Source organism: Sus scrofa, chromosome 6 (assembly GCF_000003025.6).
Source record: "Sus scrofa isolate TJ Tabasco breed Duroc chromosome 6, Sscrofa11.1, whole genome shotgun sequence".
Lineage (NCBI taxonomy): Eukaryota > Metazoa > Chordata > Mammalia > Artiodactyla > Suidae > Sus > Sus scrofa.
Window position 1 is genome coordinate 91,715,188 of NC_010448.4, and position 21,528 is coordinate 91,736,715.

Sequence of the window (21,528 nt, forward strand, 5' to 3'; positions counted from 1 at the left end):
GGAGGGGAGGGGAACAACCCATTGGTCAAGGGGATTTATGGCAATTACAAGGGCCAAGAGAAGGTAGCAAAAAATTCTAATTCCCTTGTTGTTTCTAGCAGCTCTGGTTAAATTCAGACCTTGAAAGAGGAAGAGATAAAATGAGGGGCAAGGGGGGAGCCTACAAAACTGGTTTGTCCTGCAAAGGCCTTCTTTTGCTTCCATGGTTCCCCAAAAAATGTCACATAAGCTATACAACTATCTGGTAGTATGGAAGAGAAATATTTCATAACCCAAACACCCCCCCTGATTTTGAGGTGGCCTGGAAGCCTCAGTCAAAGATCTCATCCATTACCCTGGGCTGGAGAGAACACATTCAATGAGGGAAGGAACAACCTATGGATTCATACAGGTTGTTCCAGACTCTCACTACTTCACTTATACTCTTGATTGCTGTATTCTTAATAGTATTACTAAAGCTTAGTAATGGGTAAGATCTCCGATTCATGTGAGTCATAGCTGACAACCTGATCCTTTGTAATAGCTCAAAGGAATAGAGCCTGGGAGAGAACAGATGGTCAGAAGCACTTATATCTTTTTCTTTGGCCACATCCATGGCACGCAGAAGTCCCGGGGCCAGTGATCAAACCTGGGCCACAGCAGTGACCCAAGCTGCTGCAGTGACATGTAAGGTCTGGGGGAGGTTACCTGGCTACAGCGTTGCTAAAAAAAATTAATCCCAATAGTTCCCTATAATGGGAGACAATATTCTGATCTCTTAGTTCACATGTTAAGTTAGTGGGAATTTGAGAAAATTTTTTTAAATCAAACATTATTTAATGTTGCTCTGTTATGTGTTCAATAACAAAAATGGGAGAAGGGGAGATCTTTTTCATCCATTCAGTGAATCATAACTCTTCCTCTTAGATGGTTAAAGGATGATAAATCATCTTACACAGTTAGAAGACAAGGATTCCAGCTCTTTCCCGTCTTTTAAGATGGCAGGCGAAAAAGCTAAGAAACCAGATACTAAGGAGAAAAAGTCTGAAGCCAAGAAGGCTAATGGTGGTGGCAAGGTTAAAAAGGCTAAGAAGGTTAAGAAGGGGAAGCCCCACTGCTGCCGAAACCCTGTCCTGGTCAGAAGAATTGGCAGGTATTCCTGATCGGCTATGTATTCCAGAAAGGCTTTGTATAAGAAGATGTATTCAGCAGCTAAATCCAAGGTTGAAAAGAAAAGAAGGTGAGGGTTCTTACTACTCGTCACCGCCAACTCAAAACCCATTGGTGGTGACAAGAATGGTGGTACCCAAGTGGTTAAACTTCGAAAAATGCCTAGCTATTATCCTCCTGAAGATGTACCCTGAAAGCTGTTGAGTCATGGCAAAAAACCCTTCAGTAAGCAAGGGAGAAACTGCAGGCTAACGTCACTCCTGGGACCGTTCTGATCACCCTCACCAGACACCACAGAGGCAAGAAGGCCATTTTCCTGAAGCAGCTGAGCAGTGGCTTGCTACTGGTGACTGGACCTCTGTCCCTCAATCGAGTTCCTCTGTGTAGAACAAACCAGAAATTTGTTATTTCCACCTCCACCAAAAGTGTTATCAGTGGAGTAAAAATCCCAGAACACCTTATTGGTGCTTACTTCAAGAAAAAGAAGCTACATAAGCCCAAGCACCAAGAAGGTGAGATCTTTGACGCAGAGAAAGAGAAATAGGAAATTACAGAGCAGAAAGCTGTGGACTCACAAATTCTGCGAAGAGTCAAGGCTGTTCCTTAGCTCCAGGGCTTGCCTTCACAAATGGGATTTATCTTCACAAGTTTGTTTTATAAACAAAGAACCCAATTAAATAACTGATCCAAAAAAAAACAAGGGTTCCAGTTTCAGATCAAGATCCATCACTTACTAGTAATTTAATCTCTGAAAAGTAATTTAACTTCTCTGAGATTCCGTTTTCATGTTTTCATTAATATTGATCTTGAGAAAAAGGATTTATCAGAGAAGCAAGTGGGGAAGCATTGGTAGAGTCAATATTGGATTCTAGAAGTAACTTGGACAAAAGGTAAGATGAAAATAAGTTCCAATTTTAGATCAGTTCCTCTCTTGCCCACGCCTCCATAGCCTGGCTCTGCTTCCAGGGCCTAAACAAAAGCAGTATTAAATCCTTACCAAAAAAGGGCTTACAGGTGGTCGAACATTAGGCTAAAAACCCTTTGAAAAAGTCTAGAACTCATTCTTGGTAGGAGCACATAGAAAGCTTACCCAGGGTGAAAACAGGAAGAGAGAGCTAGTCCCTTTCTTTCTAAAGTCATGACAAAGCAGAGAACACAGGCTTTCATATGAATTGCCTGGAGGATCCCCAAAACAGGAGGCTCTGGAACTAGCAATGCTTACTTACCATTACCACCTCCCAAAAGACAGAATTCAATAAATCTGGCACAAAATCTACACCAGGTTTCATAATTCCAAGTAGCAGAATAAAAAAGTCTATAGAATATAAGAATTATTGCCAGAAGGAAATTCATCAAATATTTTCAGAAAGCTGTGAACAACTCTGGAAATATTTAGAGACAGTGCTGTTGCCTACAGCATTCTTAAGTCTCAGGTAATGAGCTTGACTTCTCTGGCTGACTTGGAAACTGTGCTGGCTGACAACCAAGATGGAAGTAGAGACAGAATGCTTGCTATCTTAGGAATCACATTGTTGAGGTTATTGGGAATTTATACCTTAACCAAATTCACCAAACATTATCCCAGAGAAGGGCTGAAATGGTGGGAATGGCAGTCAAGAGAATGCCCCACCAATATTATTAGGAAAAAAAAAAAAAAAAAAAGCAGTTGATAAGTTCTTCTCCTAGGAAGGGGAGTGGAGGGTGATCTGTGGAAAACTACACATGGTTGGGGTATTTTATAGGCACAATGTGCACTTACTTTTTAACATTCATTGAAACTAAAATTCTTTTCTTGAAATTTCATGTCGTGAAACATATTTCTACAATATTTTCTTAGCCTCTTTGCTTCTACTTTCTAGGCTGAAAACTCCATCTTGTCCTGCTTTACTTTACCCTATATCCCTGCTTGGAAAACAGTCGTAGTGCTGGCAAATGACTTAAGCTTAAGAAGACCTAAAGGCATAAGTTATTCATGTGGTCAGCTGAATGAAGACATAATGCATTGGTCTAGACACACCAGACCTGTGCGGATAGGCACGCGGTTTGCACAGCATGATACGTCCTCTAAAGAATAAGAGGAAGGGAGTTCCCGTCGTGGCGCAGTGGTTAACGAATCCGACTAGGAACCACGAGGTTGCGGTTCGGTCCCCGCCCTTGCTCAGTGGGTTAACGATCCGGCATTGCCGTGAGCTGTAGTGTAGGTTGCAGACGCGGCTCGGATCCCGAGTTGCTGTGGCTCTGGCGTAGGCCGTCGGCTACAGCTCTGATACGACCCCTAGCCTGGGAACCTCCATATGCCGTGGGAGCGGCCCTAGAAATGGCAAAAAGACAAAAAAAAAAAAAAAGAATAGGAGGAAGATGAGCCTCATGGCCCTAAGGGGGTTATGAGGGGTCGTTGGCAAGATATGCATTAGCAAGGAGAACCAAGGTGCAAACCTAGGCACACTGGGTTGCTGCAGATAGGCACGCCATCTGCAGAAGCACAATGGTGATGCTCTAGAATGCTATGCATAGATAGCTGACGCCTAAAGGTCAGAGTAAAAGCTTAACCATCTACCAGCTCTGTGACTTTTAAAATAATAAAAGAACATTAAAAAAAAAACAAAAAACTATATCCTGCACCTATAGCCCCCTCCTCACTTGACATAATCCCAAAGAGCACAATAAAAGCAGTGTGGTTTCTTGAGGCGGCACTCTTGGTCCCTGAGACCTTGAGTCCCCCGGTTCCCACCTTTAAGATAAATGTCTCTGTGTCTTGTTTTATGTTAACTTTTTTCCTTAAGCTTCACAGCACCAGTTCTTTAGCCATAACCTGCTGAGCCGGTCTTGGCAATTTCACAATTTCATAATGTGGTCAAGAATCCATTCACAGTTTTCATGTGATAATTATACCTGTACTGAACCATTACCAAGAAAGCAGATGCCTTAAATTTGGTGCTTAAGTCAGTGACTGCACTATGGCTCTACACCATTTATCTTCCTGAAGCTATCATCAGAAGTATGCGTTCTCTCAGAAGCAGTGGGTCTCCGCCAAGATGGATGCCACATGAAAATGAGACAGGCAAGGATATTATCAATCCCCAAAACAACTCAAAGGGACTGTTCAAAAACAAACCACATCAGGGGGCACACTCTACCTTCCTTTTGACTGTCAGCATGTCTGTCACTTGTACACCCACTAATAAACAAATACAAAAATGGTTCCATGTTACTCTCCACACCAGTTCTCTCCTGCGGGGGTTAGCATATTCAAAAAGCAAGGCAGAGGAGGTAACTAAATCCTTTGACGGGCACAATCAGGTATTATGAAGTTTGGGAAAAGCCAGGGTAATAACCATTGCCCTCTCTCTTCCTTTTCAAAAGGGCCAATACTTTCTTCCTCAACTGCTTACAGGTTAGATTGAAAGGTGGCAGTCACCTCACAAAGCAGTCCTTAGAAAAGAAAATAATTACTATTCATTGCCTTTCTGTGTGCTTAGCTTTGTTAAGAGCACAGTTTGTTAAATGTTATGGTTTAGGTGATTTGCTAGAAAAAAAACTAACTGCTAAACAAGAATCAATAGGCTTTGTATCCATATTCTGACTCCTTTCCCTTGACGGGAATGTTTCCATTTTTCCCAAAGACCATTCTGATCAAAGACAAACTCTCCATGAAACTAGCTGCCCACAAGATATCTCTTAGCCACCATTCACATTAACTCTTGATTGGCTGCTAGAAGAAAAAACAAGCTTCCAATGACTTGATCACAAAACCAGAGAGTTATAGCACTTCTCCGGTTAAGAATACCAAGAAGAATAGGTTTTCTCCTGTAAAACTGCTGACAGGGAGTTCCCTGATGGCGAAGTAGTTTCCTAGCTTAGCAGGTAAAGGATACGGAATTGTCACTGCTGTGGTGCAGGTTCAGTCTCTGGCCCTGGAACTTCCAAATGTCAAGAGTTTGCAAAAAAAAAGAAAAAAGACTTACGGTAAACAAGTTTCAGGAATTCCCGTCGTGGTGCAGTGGTTAACAAATCAGACTAGGAACCATGAGGTTTTGGGTTCGATCCCTGGCCTCGCTCAGTGGGTTAAGGACCCGGCGTTGCCAGTGTAGGTCACAGACGTGGCTCGGATCCCAAGTTGCTGTGGCTGTGGTGTACGCGGATGGCTACAGCTCCGATTAGACCCCTAGCCTGGGAACCTCCATATGCCACAGATGCAGCCCTAGAAAGACAAAAAGACAAAAAACAAACAAACAAACAAAAGTTTTCATAGGTACTGGATTGTGGCATTTGTTACAGAGAAAAACAGTACCATAACATCTACTTAGCAGAGGGCAATACTTACAGGCAAAAGAGGGGGAAGTGTTCTTTTAACCTAACTAAAACTGAACTTCACAGGTTAAAGGAACTATGATAACTGCCCTCATTTAATTTCGGTTTTAATGAGAAAATACATCCACTTCTCCAAGGTAAGGTTGGAAGTTCACATAGAACCCTCAGAAAATTACATTAAAAATTTTGTTTCCAGAAGAAAATCTCACATCAGAGTTCCCACTGTGGTGCAATGGGATCAGTGGTGTCTCTGGAGCATGGGGACACAGGTTTGAGTCCTAGCCCAGCACAGTGGGTTAAAACCCAACATTGCTATACCTATGGCGTAGGTCTCAACTACTGCTCGGATCTGATCCAAGGCCCAGAAACTCCATATGCCATGGAGTGACCAAAAAAGAAAAAAGAACAAGAAAATCCATATCAAGACCAATACCAGGAGTTCCCATTGTGGCACATCAGAAACCAATCCAACTAGTATCCATGAGGATGTGGGTTCAATGATCCCTGGCCTCACTCAGTGGGTCAGGGGTCCGGTGTTGCTGTGAGCTGTGGTGTAGGTCGTAGACACAGCTCGGATCTGGTGTCGCTGTGGCTGTGGCATAAGCCTGCAGCTGTAGCTCCAATTTGACCCCTGGCCTGGAACTTCCATATGCCACAGATGCAGCCTTTAAAAAAAAAAAAAAAAAAAAAGAGGGAGTTCCCATTGTGGCGCAGTGGTTAACGAATCTGACTAGGAACCATGAGGTTGCGGGTTCGATCCCTGCCCTTGCTCAGTGGGTCATGGTTCCGGCGTTGCCGTGAGCTGTGGTGTAGGTCGCAGATGCGGCTCGGATCCTGCGTTGCTGTGGCTCTGGCGTAGGCTGGCAGCTACAGCTCCGATTCCACCCCTAGCCCGGGAACTTCCATATGCCGTAGGAGTGGCCCAAGAAATGGCAAAAAAGACCAAAAAAAAAAAAAAAAAAAAGAGGCGTTCCCATCGTGGTCAGCGGTTAACAAATCCGACTAAGAACCATGAGGTTGTAGGTTCGATCCCTGACCTTGCTCAGTGGGTTAAGGATCTGGCGTTGCCGTGAGTTGTGGTATAGGTTGCAGACTCGGCTTGGATCCCACATTGCTGTGACGCTGGTATAGGCTGGCGGCTACAGCTCTGATTTGACCCCTAGCCTGGGAACCTCCATATGCCGTGGGAGTGGCCCTAGAATAGGCAAAAAGACAAAAAAAAAAAAAAAAAAAAAAAAAGACCAATACCCTTATTCCATCTCATCCCATCTTCTGATCCCCACCCTACAAGTCTGGTTAAGGCTTTTGCTCCTGAAATAAGACTGTCTGGGTTTGACTATCAATGCAGTCAACTTACTATTTGTGTCATCTTGGGTCAAAATTTTGGTTTATTCATGAGTAAAAATAGAAATGATAACAGAGTTATCACAGATACAAAAGGAAATAAACTATATAAAGTACTTAAACAATGCCTGGCATGTTGTTATAGCTCAGTAATTATCAGCTGACATTACTTTTGTTGCTGTTATTACACATCATATTAGCTCAGGCACCACTCCTTCCAGAGAGTCTTTCTTGAAACTTTCACTCCAAGATTCCTCTCTTCTCCACATCCTCCACACACCTCCATCATAGTATTTCTCTCACTGGATCATATTTGTTTGTCTTCCTCAAACACTCTGCCCTCTTTAAGTGCTGGGATTAAATCCTGTATCCTGTATCTCTGCATCTGCAGGCACAGCAAAATGCCTGGCATACAGGGATGCAAGGATTCTTCAATATCCACAAATCAATCAGTATAATAAACCACATTAACAAACTGAAGAATAAAAACCATATGATCCTCTCAATAGATGCAGAAAAAGCCTCTGACAAAATCCAACAACCATTTCTCATAAAAACCCTTCAGAAAGTGGACACAGCGGGAACCTACCTCAACATTATAAAGGCTGTATATGACAAAACCAGAGCTAACATCAATCTCAATGGTGAAAAGTTGAAAGAATTCCCACTGAGAGCAGGAACAAGACAAGGATGTCCACTCTCACCACTACTATTCAACACAGTTTTAGAACTCCTAGCCACGGCAATCAGAGAAATAAAAGAAATAAAAGGAATCCAAACTGGAAAGGAAGAAGTAAAACTATCACTATTTGCAGATGACTTGATACTATACCTAGAAAATCCTAAAAACGCTACCAGAGAACAGTTAGAGCTCATCCATGAATTTGGCAAAGTCACAGGATACAAAATTAATACACAGAAATCGACAGCATTTCTATATACTAACAACGAAAGATCAGAAAGAGAAATCAGGGAAACAATTCTATTTACCATCACATCAAAAAGAATAAAATACCTAGGAATAAACCTACCTAAAGAGACAAAAGACCAGTACTCTGAAAACTATAAGATGCTGACAAAAGAAATCAAAGATTACACACAAAAATAGAAAGACATACCATGCTCTTGCATTGGAAGAACCAGTATTATCAAAATGACTATACTACTCAAGGCAATCTACAGATTCACTCTAATCCCTATCAAAATACCGAGGACGTTTTTCACAGAACTGGAACAAAATATTTTAAAGTTTGTTTGGAAGCAAAAAAGATCCAGAATAGCCAAAGACATCTTGAGAAAGAAAAATGGAGCTGGAGGAATCAGGCTCCCTGACTTCAGTCTATACTACAAAGCCACAGTCATCGAAATCATACGGTACTGGCACAAAGACAGAAATATACACCAGTGGAACAGGACAGAAAGCCCGGAATTAAACCCACGCACCTAGAGTCAACTAATCTATGAAAAAGGAGGCAAGAATATACAATGGAGAAAAGACAGCCCCTTCAATAAGTGGTGCTCGGAAAACTGGACAGCCACACATAAAAGAATGAAATTAGAACACTTCCTAATACCATACACTAAAATAAACTCAAAATGGATTAAAAACCTAAATGTAAGACCAGATACTATAAGACTCTTAGAGGGAAACATAGGCCAAACACTCTCCAACATAAACCACAGCAGTATCTTCTCAGATTCACCTCCTAGAGTAATGGCAATAAAAACAAAAATAAACAAATGATACTTATTTAAACTTAAAAGTTTCTGCACAGCAAAGGAAACCCTAAACAAAAGGAAAAGACAGGAATTCCCATCGTGGCTCAGTTGTTAACGAATCCGACTAGGAACCATGAGGTTTGATCCCTGGCCTTGCTCAGTGAGTTAAGGATCCGGCGTTGCCATGAGCTGTGGTGTAGGTCGCAGACGCGGCTCGGATCCTGCATTGCTGTGGCTCTGGCATAGGCCAGTGGTTACAGCTCCGATTATGAACCTCCATATGCTGCGGGAGTGGCCCTAGAAAAGGAAAAAAGACAAAAAAAAAAAAAAAAAAGGAAAAGACAACCCACAGAATGGGAGAAAATATTTGTAAATGAAGCGACTGACAAGGGATTCATCTCCAAAATTTGTAAACACCTTCTGCAGCTCCATACCAAAAAAACAAACAATCCCATCAAAAAATGGGCAGAAGACATAAACGAATAATTCTCCAAAGAAGACATACAGATGGCCAAAAAACACATAAAAAGATGTTAAGCATCACTAATTATTAGAGACATGCAAATAAAAACCACTATGAGGTAACACCTTACACCGGCCAGAAGGGCCATCATCAAAGTCTACAAACAATAAATGCTGGAGAGGGTGTGAAGAAAAGGGAACTAACACACTATTGGTGGGAATGCAATTTGGTGCAACCACCGTGGAAAAGAGCATGGAGATTCCTCAGAAAACTAAAAATAGGATTACCATTTGATCCAGTAACCCCACCCCTGGGCATCTATCCAGAGAAATCCATGACTCAAAAAGACGCATGTACTCGAATGTTTACTGCAGCACTATGTACAATAGCCAAGACATGAAAAGAACCTAAATGTCCATCAACAGAGGAGTGGATAAAGAAGATGTGGTACATATATACACAATGGAATATTACTCCGCCATTAAAAGGAAAGAAATAACGGCATCTGCAGCAACAAGGATGGACCTAGAAATTATCATGCTAAGTGAAGTCAGTCAGACAACGAGACATGTACATCATATGCTATCACTTACATGTGGAATCTAAAGAAAGGACACAATGAACTTCTCTGCAGAAAGATACTGACTCACAGACTTTGAAAAATGTATGGCTTCCAAATGAGACAGGTTGGGGGTGGGGGGATGAGTGGGGGGTTTGTGATGGAAATGCTATAAAATTGGGTTGTGATGATCACTGTACAACTATAAATGTAAAATTCATTGAGTTATTTTTTTTAAAAAACAGTAAAAAAAAAAAAAATGCCTGGCATACAACAGGCATTCAAAGAAATATTTGTTAATTTTTAAAGTTTACCCAGTATTTAAATAAATGTATGAGGGGTTTTTTTAATTAACAAAATCTGGCAAAAGTTTTAATATGGAACTACTTAAGTTTTAATCAGATTCTTAATTCATTTCCTTGGCTAAAAAAAAAAGGGAGGGATGGAGAGAAGAAAAAGCAAAGTTCCCAGTTCACTAAGAAATGAGAAAGAGCTTTTTGAATTAAACTGGGGAGAGCACTGAATGAGAGGTAAAATGAGAGATATGCAAAAGGAAACTCAAGAAAAGCCAAATGGATTAAAAAGAGATAGCAAAATCCAATATAACCAGCCAGGCGACAGCCTTTCCTGCCTAAACACTGAGCTGAAAAATCTTTTTAAATCACAAAGCAATCTTTCCTCATGAAGGGACCAACCAAATTTCAGTTCCCTGAGCTATCTATCCATTTCAGACCACTCCACTTCACTCACAGGCAAGATAGGCTTTCACCATGAAACTTTCTGAAAAAAACAACAGTGGAGAATAGCTTCCCAGTTCACCTAAGCAAATAGTCATCTATCACTGATGACATCTAAATCTATTCAATTTCCTTTCTCCTGAGTAATGATGAAAAGGAAAAGAAAAAAACACCTCTTAAAGTTCTGGTCACCCAGATGAAGAACAGAAACCAGTCTATCACAACTCTCAGGCCTTCAGCTTCTACCTGATACTTAGCAATAAAACAAAAGTTTGCATTAATTGGATATAGTTGCTATACAGTTTCAAAAGACCTATCTGCTAAGGTTTAGTCCAAAGACTTCTTCACAACCAAGTTATAAGTGAGAGTATTAATCGAAACACTGGTACAGCTGAAAATAGCTCTCCTACCATAAAGTCACCTGCTCAGAAATGATCTAGTCATCAAAGGCTTTATAATATTTAAAGGCAAATTGAAAGCAAATGATTAAACCATGTACTCAAGAAAAAAAAAAATGGTGACTGGGGGTTATACTGCTGCATATAATATACTCAGAATCTCCTGCTTCACTTTTTCTCCCACCACCTTATGACTAAAAGATTGGAGAATGCTGTCAGCAAGGAGAGCACGCCTCCAAGCCACAGTGTAAAGGAACCCACACCTCTGTATGTAGCACTGTCATTGTACTTCAAAAAGCACAGGTACCACACGATAACAGATAAATTCTGGCCTGTACATAAAAGTGGTCCTAGGAGTTCCCCGGTGGCCTAGTGGTTAAGTACTTGGCATTGTCATTGCTGTGGCTTGGGTTCAATCCCTGGCCCCGAAGCTTCTGCATGGCACAGAGGCAGCCAAAAAAAACAAAACAAAACAAAACAAAAAATTGTCCCAAAAAGGCCTTTTTTCTATTTCTAAAGAGAAAAGCCCCTAGATATGACATCATGAATCTAGCAACTCCCTGTAGAGCCCACTTTTAAATGTTACTGCTAAGAACCACAGTTGACTGCTGTCTCTGACTGAAGGGTTGATAAATTATTTGCATTCATAATCATACCAACCTTCTTTGGAAACCCACACAATAAACCTTGAATCTGAGCACTGATTTGTTTGTGCAGAAGGTTTTTTGCTTTGGGTTGCTGTTGTTTTCCTTGTTTTTTCCTGAGGGATTTTGTTGTTTCTAAAGAGGTCATTTAGAGGGCTGCAGCAGAGATATGTAAATTAAAACAGCAATAAGCTCAGGATGAAATAACATAGCAAACCATGAAGTGTCATGTTAGCAGATATGCCAATAGAGGAAAAATTTCTATCAATTTATCCATTAAAAATCTCTCATTTTGGAATATTATGTAAGTCTCATATAAAAAAAAAAAAAAAAACTGCAGTGGGCTGAACTGGGACATGCAAGGACTCAATACAACCAAGCTTCAGCTACTTAAATATCTCAAACCACTTTCTGCTTGTAGCAAATAAAATGCAGAACTACAGATGCTTTCTCATCTGTGTGTAAATGAAAGTGAAACTGTATGAGTAGTTAGTATTCTTAGAATTTTTAAGAGCTGGATTATTCAAATTAAATCAAAGCCAATCTGTATAATATCTGTACAGAAATAAAAGTAATTTTCTGAGGGCTCTTATTCTCTAGACTTTATAGAGCTGTACATACTCTTCCCCCTACCCCACCCCCTCCCTGTGATAAAGAAGTGAAAGTGCTCCACAGGTTAAAAACCACTTCAGATGAATCTGGGAGAAAGAAGTTCAAAGGGATCAGAATAGCACTTATCTCACCAGCCTGCTATAGAACAGGGTTCAGCTCTTCCCTGCCCCTCTGTTTGTGTTCCCATAACACATCTTGAAATTTATCATGCTTCTTTATGTTTCTACATCTATCTCTGCCTCCATAGTGTGAACTCTCTGATGGCAGGAAATAAGTTTTATTTAGCCAGGGACAGTGTTTGTTGACATGAATTATATGTATCTATACTATGCACATAACACCTAGATATTATCATAAGTGATCTGAATTAAGCATACTAAAGAAGGTATTGAAATGCAGTAAGCATATTTTAAGGCACTGAATACAAGATAACACATATCAAGAGCCAGAGATCACAAATATTAGAAAAACGTAATGTAGTTAGTCATTGACATAATGTAGCATTCAGGTAATTTGGTACCATTTGTTTTACTTACTCTGGATGTATGGCTTTCAATAACTTCATTTTTATGACAAGTACATATATACATATATATACATACATATATATGTATATGTGTGTGTGTATATATACACACACACCTTTGTCTTATACTTCCATTTTCAAGTTGACTGCAATTCACATACTCTACTGACAGAAATAAAAATCTGGGCAAAACGGTCAACATTCTTCACTACCCAGTTACCTCATACAGACTCTGTTTAGCCACAGAGCATCTGGCCTTTCCTCATCCTCATCTGTAAAATGGTGCATCAAAGTGACATTATTTCGAGCAATAAGGATATCCAAATGTGTTTTGCGCGCTCTCTCTCACATACACACACTCCCCATGAGCACACAGCAAAAAAAAATCTTGAAAACATGCCATATACAAAGGGCCTTCACTCTTTACTTCTTCTTCCCCGCTGCCAAGGCAGCAACCCCCACATGAATATGAAAGAGTGGGGGCGAAACAGTTCAATCAAAACAGCTTGGGGAAGGAAGGGAAAGTCTTCCTTGTCAGCGAAAGTCTCCTTGGAAAGGCCAGAAAACTTTTCCTTCTGTCCTGACTATCCTGGGCAAATAACCCTGCTCAAGATCTGCTTCCCTGAGCTTAGGAGCCAGGTCCTCCCTTTAAACGTTCACAGAATGGGTAATATGAAAATCCACCCTATGATTTGAAAAGTGCAGTATGAGAAATGTCAGGGTACAGCTTATAAGCACACTCTGTAGAGCATAGCTGAGAGTGATTCTGAAAATCAAGTAGAGAGGAAGAGCCTGCAGCTTCTGTTAGGCTGGGACATGGCATCGACAAGAATAGAAAACCTCCCTTCTACCAGGTCTAGAGAGGCTGGTGCCATAACGGCCTCCAGTAAAAGTCAGAATTGAGCAGAGAAAGCAAGACCTCACAAAACACAACTTCTCCAGGGATATCCCTGATACTACAGCTGCAGGTACACAGTGGTCATCTCTGGCAATGGGATTCACAGGAAGTATTTATTTCTATCTGGAATATGCATTTCCTAAACTTTCTACATTAAGAATGTGTGACTTTTATCATCAGATATGAAAGGGTTAAATAAATCAAACCAGGAGTTCCCACTGTGGCTCAGCAGTAACAAATCCAACTAGTATCCATGAGGATGCAGATTCGATCCCTGGCCTTGTTCATTAGGTTAAGGACCCAGCGTTGCAGTGAGCTGTGGTGCAGTTCGCATCCTTGGCTTGGATCCCGAGTTGCTATGGCTGTGGTCTAGGCCAGCAGCTGTAGTTTCGATTCGACCCCTAGCCTGGGAACATCCATATGCCACAGGTTTTGGCCCCAAAAAGGAAAAAAAAAAAAAAAAAAATCAAACTGAAAAAAGAGAAAAAGAAAGCCAAGCAGTTAGAGACTAAAGTTGTAGAATGCACAGGTAGAAGAGAAGCCTGGGGGAGTTCCCTTGTAGTCTAGTGGTTACAATTTGGTGCTTTCACTACTGTGGCCTGGGTTCAGTCATGGTCAAAAAAAAAGAGAAGCATGGTATTCAGCACAAGTTTTTTGTTTGTTTGTTTGTTTTGTTTTGTTTTTTTAGCTCAGGCCAAGAGCCAACACTGACCCAGCAGGATTCAACTTTCTGAAGTGGAATTTGGCTCTTTAGCTTCTCTCTACAAGGCAGCTTCATTTATTCTGATTAAGACTCACTCATTCTACCAGGCCTAAATCCATATGCTTCCAGCAGACTCAGGTTGCCCTCAGTTAAGGACAATAAGCTGTGAGGTGTACTTAAAAAAAAAAAAAGCAAAAAAACAGGAATCCTTTTGTGTGTGTGTGTGTGTTTAGGGCCGCATCTGTGGCATATGGAGGTTCCTAGGTTAGGGGTCTAACTGGAGCTGTAGCTGCAGGTCTACGCCACAGCCACAGCAACACCAGATCCGAGCTGGGTCTGCAACCTACACCACAGCTCACGGCAACACCGAATCCTTAACCCACTGAGTGAGGCCACAGATCAAACCCGCAACCTCATGGTTCCTAGTCAGATTTGTTTCAGATGCGCCACGACGGGAACACCGGGAGTCCTTTCTTAATATGCAGAATGGCAATCCCTTTAAAGTTTTAAACCTGAATCTGAAATTTGAGTACAGAAGTAAAATCAAATCAATATTAACTCCCATCTCCCAGGTCTGGTAATACAAATGAACTTATTACCTAAAAAGTGAGAGAATCCAAGAGCACGCATTTATTTTAAATTGCTGCTGGATCAGAATCAAAGCATGTTAAGCCAGTTGGAAGAAAGAGAGCATTCCTCAAAAGCCCATCACTTGCTGGGAGAGTTTAAAAAGGGGAAATGCAGAGTTCCCATCATGGTGCAGTGGAAACGACTATGACCAGGAACCATGAGGTTGCCGGTTCGATCCCTGGCCTCGCTCAGTGGGTTAAGAATCTGACGTTGCTATGAGCTGTGGTGTAGGTCACAGACATGGCTCGGATCCTGCGTTGCTGTAGCTGTGGTGTAGGCTGGCTCCGATTTGACCCCTAGCCTGGAAACCTCCATATGCTGCAGATGTGGCCCTAAAAAGCAAAAAAATAAATAAATAAAAAGGGGAAATGGGATGAGCTACACTGGGCTCAGAGGCAGAGTCTGCAGTTGATGGAGTTTGGTAGGCCATGACCAGCATTCCTCTCTGCTTTTGCTTCTCCTAGAACAGTGCCTGTGATTGTTAACTCATCATTCAGGAACATTCATAATTCCTTCTTATCATAGGGCCTTTTACAGTTTCCTTTTGTGATTGAGCAGAGAAGTTCAGGATTTATGTAATTTGCTGCTTGCTTTGCATTGCAACTGCTCACTTGAGGGCCTAAGTAACAAACCTGATGCAGAAAAGATTTTCAAAAGCTGACTGGCTGGGTATTTCTAATACTCATGAAATCACCAGAGGACTCACACATAGTTCCAAACTGGAGGCAAAGACTGCATAGTCGCACCTTTTCCAAATCGCCGGATAACCACCCTTACTGCTTATTCAGAGATGTGGGTTATAAATGGTGGAGAAAGTGGGCTGGATTGAAAGGAGAGCTGGAGATATACCGCATTATAGACAGGGGCTTCACCTACATAATTTGTAGCAGAAGGTTACTCTACTGAGATCATCTTGAGACACCAAATTGCCTAGTCTCTTAGGATTCTGCAAGGAAAACTGGGTCTCCCTTATCACTGAATTATCGAGATCCTATGGAGCCCTCAGCATCACTGATATCAGTAACATCATTGCTATCAAAGAGAATTCATTTCTGTTCCCAAGTAACGATTAAAGAATCACTAGCCTGCAAGCTCCACGAGGGTAGAGACCATGTCTGTCTTACTCACCACTGCATTTCTAATGCCTAGAATAGCAGGCGCCTAATAAATAGATTAAGGAAGGAAGGAACTAACTCTGCAAGCTATTTCTGACATAAAATCAAAAAATGCTATTGAGGTAGCCCCAGTCAAAACACTGCCCTGGGAGTTCCCGTCGTGGCGCAGTGGTTAACGAATCTGACTGGGAATCATGAGGTTTCGGGTTCGGTCCCTGCCCTTGCTCAGTGGGTTGACGATCTGGCGTTGCCGGGAGCTGTGGTGTAGGTTGCAGATGCGGCTCGGATCCCACGTTGCTGTGGCTCTGGCGTAGGCTGGTGGCTACGGCTCCAGTTAGACCCCTAGCCTGGGAACCTCCATATGCCGCAGGAGCGGCCCAAGAAAGAGCAAAAAGACAAAACAAAAAACAAAAAAAAACAAAAAAAAAAAAAAAACACTGCCCTGACCAAAGAGAGAGACAATCTGGCCTAGCACAAGGCTTTGCCCAACATGAGCATATCACCAGTGTTGGGGGAAGTGAAACACGGCTGAAGGCCAGGTAGTGTCATGGCATCAGAACAGAGTCCTCTTCCAAAGGAAAAGTATCCCTGGCTGAAGGAGGAAACAAGAAGGCATTGTGCTCCTTAGCGGCTTGTTATAATTATAGGAAATGCACAGTAAGCTCACCCTGTCATGGGCTTCAACCAATCTCAAGACTGAGTGGAGGCCTACTTTTCCTGACAATGCTGCCCATATTATACCATAAAAAAGGTGGGGACTGACATCCCATTGGCCAGAAGTTTCAGAAGCCAGCAAAGACTTCAAACCTACTGCTTTACTGGGTCATCTTGGGATCAGATAAGAATCCAACCAAACAGGATTTTATGTCATTACATCATAATGACTACTGCTAACATTTGCTGAATTGTTATTTATGTACCTGGAAGTAGACTAAACACTTTTTGTGAACATTTATTTAATCTTCAAAATAATCCTGTAAAAGGTACTGTCATTCTTGTTTTGAAGATGAGGAACCTGAAGAATGGTGGGTTTCAGTAATACCACTCAGTATATAGCAGAACCAGGACTCAGGCTTGTCTGACTCCCAAGTCCTTAGCGATTCTGTCTCCTGTCTCTTGCTCAGTTGATGATTAGGTAGGCGGTCAGGAACAATTCTTACAACTTCTCTCTAAAATGTATCCAGTGTTGCCTGGAATCAAAAGTGGCTAAAAGATCTTAACCACATGGGCTAACTTCTCTTTCCTTTTTCCTTTTTTGGGGGGGCTGTGCCAAGGGCATGTGGAAGTTCCCAGGCCGGGGATCAAAACCACATCACTGCGGTGACCCAAGCTACTGCAGTGACAACACTGGATCCTTAACCTGCTGTACCACAAGAGAACTCTCAGGCTAACTTTTCTTAAGGAAGCTCCTGGATGGAGGATCAGAAAGAAAATTCAAAGGGCAGGCCCTCAAACCAAGAGCTACGCATTTTGACCCAAACCCTTCAGTACTAATCACTTAAAAATAGATGTCCAGGAGTTCCCGTCGTGGCACAGTGGTTAACGAATCCAACTAGGAACCATGAGGTTGCGGGTTTGATCCCTGACCTTGTTCGGTGCGTTAAGGATCTGGCGTTGCTGTGGCTGTGGCGTAGGCCAGCCGCTACAGCTCTGATTAGACCCCTAGCGTGGGAACCTCCATATGCCATGGGAGTGGCCCTAGAAAAGGCAAAAAGACAAAAATAAAAAAATAAAAATAAAAAATAAAACAGATGTCCAAAGAGTAACCACACACATAATTTTGATCATGTTCTTGCTGATTCCACACAATGCCTTGAAATGGAAGCTGTTCCAATTAGTAAGACTTTTACACAATCTCCAAAATAAGCCAGAAGGCCTTGCTTGGGTCCTGCAATTATTATTCTGTTTTTATAACTTCCTCCATTATTTTATTTCCTCCCTTGAGGAGTTTCTGAGGAGAGTCAATTTAAGACAGCTTTTTTTTTTTTTTTTTTAATGATTTTTATTTTTTCCACTATAGCTGGTTTACAGTGTCAGGTCAATTTTCTACTATAGAGCAAGTGACCCAGTCACACATACATGTATACATTCTTTTTCTCACATTATCCTCCATCATGTTCCATCATAGGTGACTAGATAGTTCCCAGTGCTATACAGCAGGATCTCATTGCTTATTCATTCCAAATAAGATAGCTTTTAAACTGAATTGGATTTACTGCCCAAATATGCCATTTTCTTAACCCTCTTCACTTTCTCACATTAGGAAATAAGTCTGTTTGCATAATGCTTCTAAAAGGCAACACAAACCCACCAAAGTTAGTTTTCCAAGCTAGAGAGAAGGACTTAGGATGCTTATCTTTTACTAACGGGTAGGGTATTTAAGCAAAAGACAATTACTTCATTTCATTGGGAGAGAGGCTAACTTTAGGAGATTCTGATTGTTTTTTACTTACATCAATTAAATTGTAATGTAAAAATATCCCAGACTTGCTTAATGTTAGCTGAATTTTATAATCAAAAAGCTTGCATGGTTTATGTTAACAGCCAGAAAACTCTACCTTCCCCCAGCTGCCATGTACCCAAGTCATTATCACAATCTGAGGAGACAGATTTAGGATTAATAATTTATTACCTTCCTGTACTGCAATGTAGTTAAGAATATAGGACAGTTTGGCAGGAGAAAATTCCTGCTGAAGCCTCATCACTATGAAGTATATTCCATTAGTCATCTGCCTTAAATTAGGTGCCCAGCAGATACAAGGAGAGTAGGGATGTAATACCACCTAAAAAGTCTCCTGAAAATGCTTTTCTCCCAAAGATAAGACCAATGCATATTCAAAATAATTATCCTCTTAAAGGAAAAGAATGCCATCTGGTCTGACTGGTACAACAGAGGCTACAGCCCTAAAAGTACAACTAAAAGGTAGGGAAGTGAGTCCAGGTGCCTTCTGTCTGCCAGGGGCAAATGCAAGCAGTTATGAGAACAAGACAGGAATGAAAACTAGTGGGGAAGAGTTCTTATTAAGCTGGAAGCTGTCTTTGTCCCATCTGCAGTCACTTTGAGAGTTGAGGATAATAATCTCTCTCACCCAGAGTTTAAGAATAATTAAAAAATAAAACATGGCAGGAGTTCCCTTTGTAGCTCAGTGGTTAATGAACCCGACTAGGATCCATGAGGATTTGGGTTCAATCCCTGGCCTCACTCAGTGGGTTAAGGATCTGGCGCTGCCATGAGCTGTATTGTAGGTCAAAGACGAGGCTCAGATCCTGCATTGCTGTGGCTGTGGTGTAGGCCAGCAGCTGTAGCTTCAATTCAACCCCTAGCCTGGGAACTTCCATTTGTCACGAGTGGAAGTTTAAGCAATAAATAAATAAATAAGCAATAAATAAATAAATCATGGCATTTACAGGTAGAAGGAAACTAAAATGTCATCTTATAGGTGCTAAGGTAACTACAGAACATAGCTTAGATGGATAATCACAAATTGGCTTCCTGATTCTTAGATGGATAATCACAAATTGGCTTTCCTGATAATCACTGAATTAAACTTACCAAGTGGACAAATTGGCTCTCTTGGCATGGGCATACCAGTTAAACCATGGCAGGAAGAGAACACATGAAAATCCTGAAGACTGGCCATTCTATACAACAAAATTCTTTTCCGATTTCACCAATCAGAAAAATCACTCTTCCTTGGAGTCCCCACTGTGGTTCAGCAGGTTAAAAATCTAACGTAGTGTCATGAGGATGTGGGTTCAACCCCTGGCCTCACTCAGTGGGTTAGGGATCCAGTGTTGCTGCACGTTGCTGTGTAGGTTACAGACATAGCTCAGATCTGGTGTTGCCATGGTGTATAGGCCTGCAGCTGCAGCTCCGATTTGACCCCTAGCCCAGGAATTTCCATATGCCACAGGTGCAGCTGTTAAAAAAAAAAAGGAAAAGAAAAAAGAAAAACCACTCTTCCATTCATGGAGAGAGCCAGAGAAAAGGTGGGAAAAAAGAGCAAAAATAACCTTCCAAACATTGGCCCCTTTGGGAAGTAAAGTGCCCACTTAATGGGTCAAGACTGAAACAAAGAACAGGAAAGATCTGGAGTTCCCGTTGTGGCGTAGTGGTTAATGGATCCGACTAAGAACCATGAGGTTGCGGGTTCGATCCCTGGCTCAGTGGGTTAAGGATCTGGCGCTGCCGTGAGCTGTGGTGTGGGTCACAGACACGGCTCGGATCCCACGCTGCTGTGGCTATGGTGTAGGCCAGTGGCTACAGCTCCAATTAGACTCCTAGGCCTGGGAACTTCCATATGCCATGGGAACAACTCGAGAAAAGGCAAAAAGACAAAGAAAAAAAGAAGAAGAAGAAGAAGAACAGGAAAGATCTATTCTCCTTAACATTTATATTACAAGGTGGCCCTATTTCCAGCATCATCCTTAAGTTTACCTAACAAACCTTTATTGCTACTTACTATGAGCTAAATGTTAGGTATGTAACTATGAGTAAGATAGTTTCATGAAGTAGGCACCCAAGCAAATAACCATAGCAGACCTCTGCTCATAGCCATAATGGAATAACCGATAACAGACTCACCATCTCCATGAATAACGACGAAACTGGACAGAATATACATGACAACTGTTTTCCATCAGGAAGTAAAAGGCAGTGCAAGGCTACAATTATTAGAAGAAAGGAAATTTGGGAGTTCCCATCGTGGCGCAGTGGTTAACGAATCAGACTAGGAACCATGAGGTTGTAGGTTCGGTCCCTGCCCTTGCTCAGTGGGTTAACGATCCGGCGTTGCCGGGAGCTGTGGTGTAGGTTGCAGACGCGGCTCGGATCCCGAGTTGCTGTGGCTCTGGCGTAGGCTGGTGGCTACAGCTCCGATTCGACCCCTAGCCTGGGAACCTCCATATGCCGCAGGAGCGGCCCAAGAAATAGCAACAACAACAACAACAAAAGACAAAAGACAAAAAAAAAAAAAAAAGAAGAAGAAGAAAGGAAATTTGAAGTGAGCCCCATAATTGCTCGGTTCTCCTTTAAGGGACAACTTCTCAACCATAGCACAGAAAGCTGGAACCCAAACAGAACAGAGGGGTTTCACCAAGCCCAAGGAGCAGAGATCTGAGTTTGGCTAGAATTTGAGTGGTAAGACACTGGAGAAGGAACTGTGAAAAGAGGGGATTCCAAAAGGCTAAGAGCTGGGACATAAAACACAAGGCAAGACCACCTAATGTTTATTACACGGTAGATACTACAAGGATGAGAGGGAAACAGAATGACTAGAGGTCAAGTAGTACTGGGGTAGGAAGTAGGAGCATTTTGGAATTCCAGCTCTGCCAAAGCATAGAAATCACATTAACTTCACAGATCAGCAGGTACTAGAAATGCCTTTAGGAGTAAGGATTGAACTCCAGGGCAATACTCACTCTGATCCTCTCCATAAAGCCTAAAACCACAGAGTATAATGTGGCATAGTTTACAGTGAAATGTACAGACACTATGAGAACATTAAACAACAAGTTCAAATCACAGGCTTCAGGGAAAGGACTGGAAAGGAGCTTATGTCTACCTGAATCAGAATACATCAGGTAGAAAGGTAACAGCATATGCAGAGGAATGACATGCACTCTATCAGCAGTGATCTGAATGTGGAGGAGAAGAGGAATACAGAATGACTCAGGGATTTCTACCTCAGAATATGAGTGGAGGTGGTCTTTTCACTGCT

The 21,528-nt window shown here is 41.7% G+C and overlaps 1 protein-coding gene and 1 pseudogene across 3 annotated transcripts in view; one reads left to right on the top strand and one right to left on the bottom strand.

Moving 5' to 3' along the window:
- The window catches only part of KIAA0319L (KIAA0319 like), a 117,127-nt gene that overhangs the window by 84,524 nt on the left and 11,075 nt on the right, over positions 1-21,528 (bottom strand). The window lies entirely within an intron of this gene.
- On the top strand, positions 978-1,834 carry LOC100624298 (annotated as a pseudogene).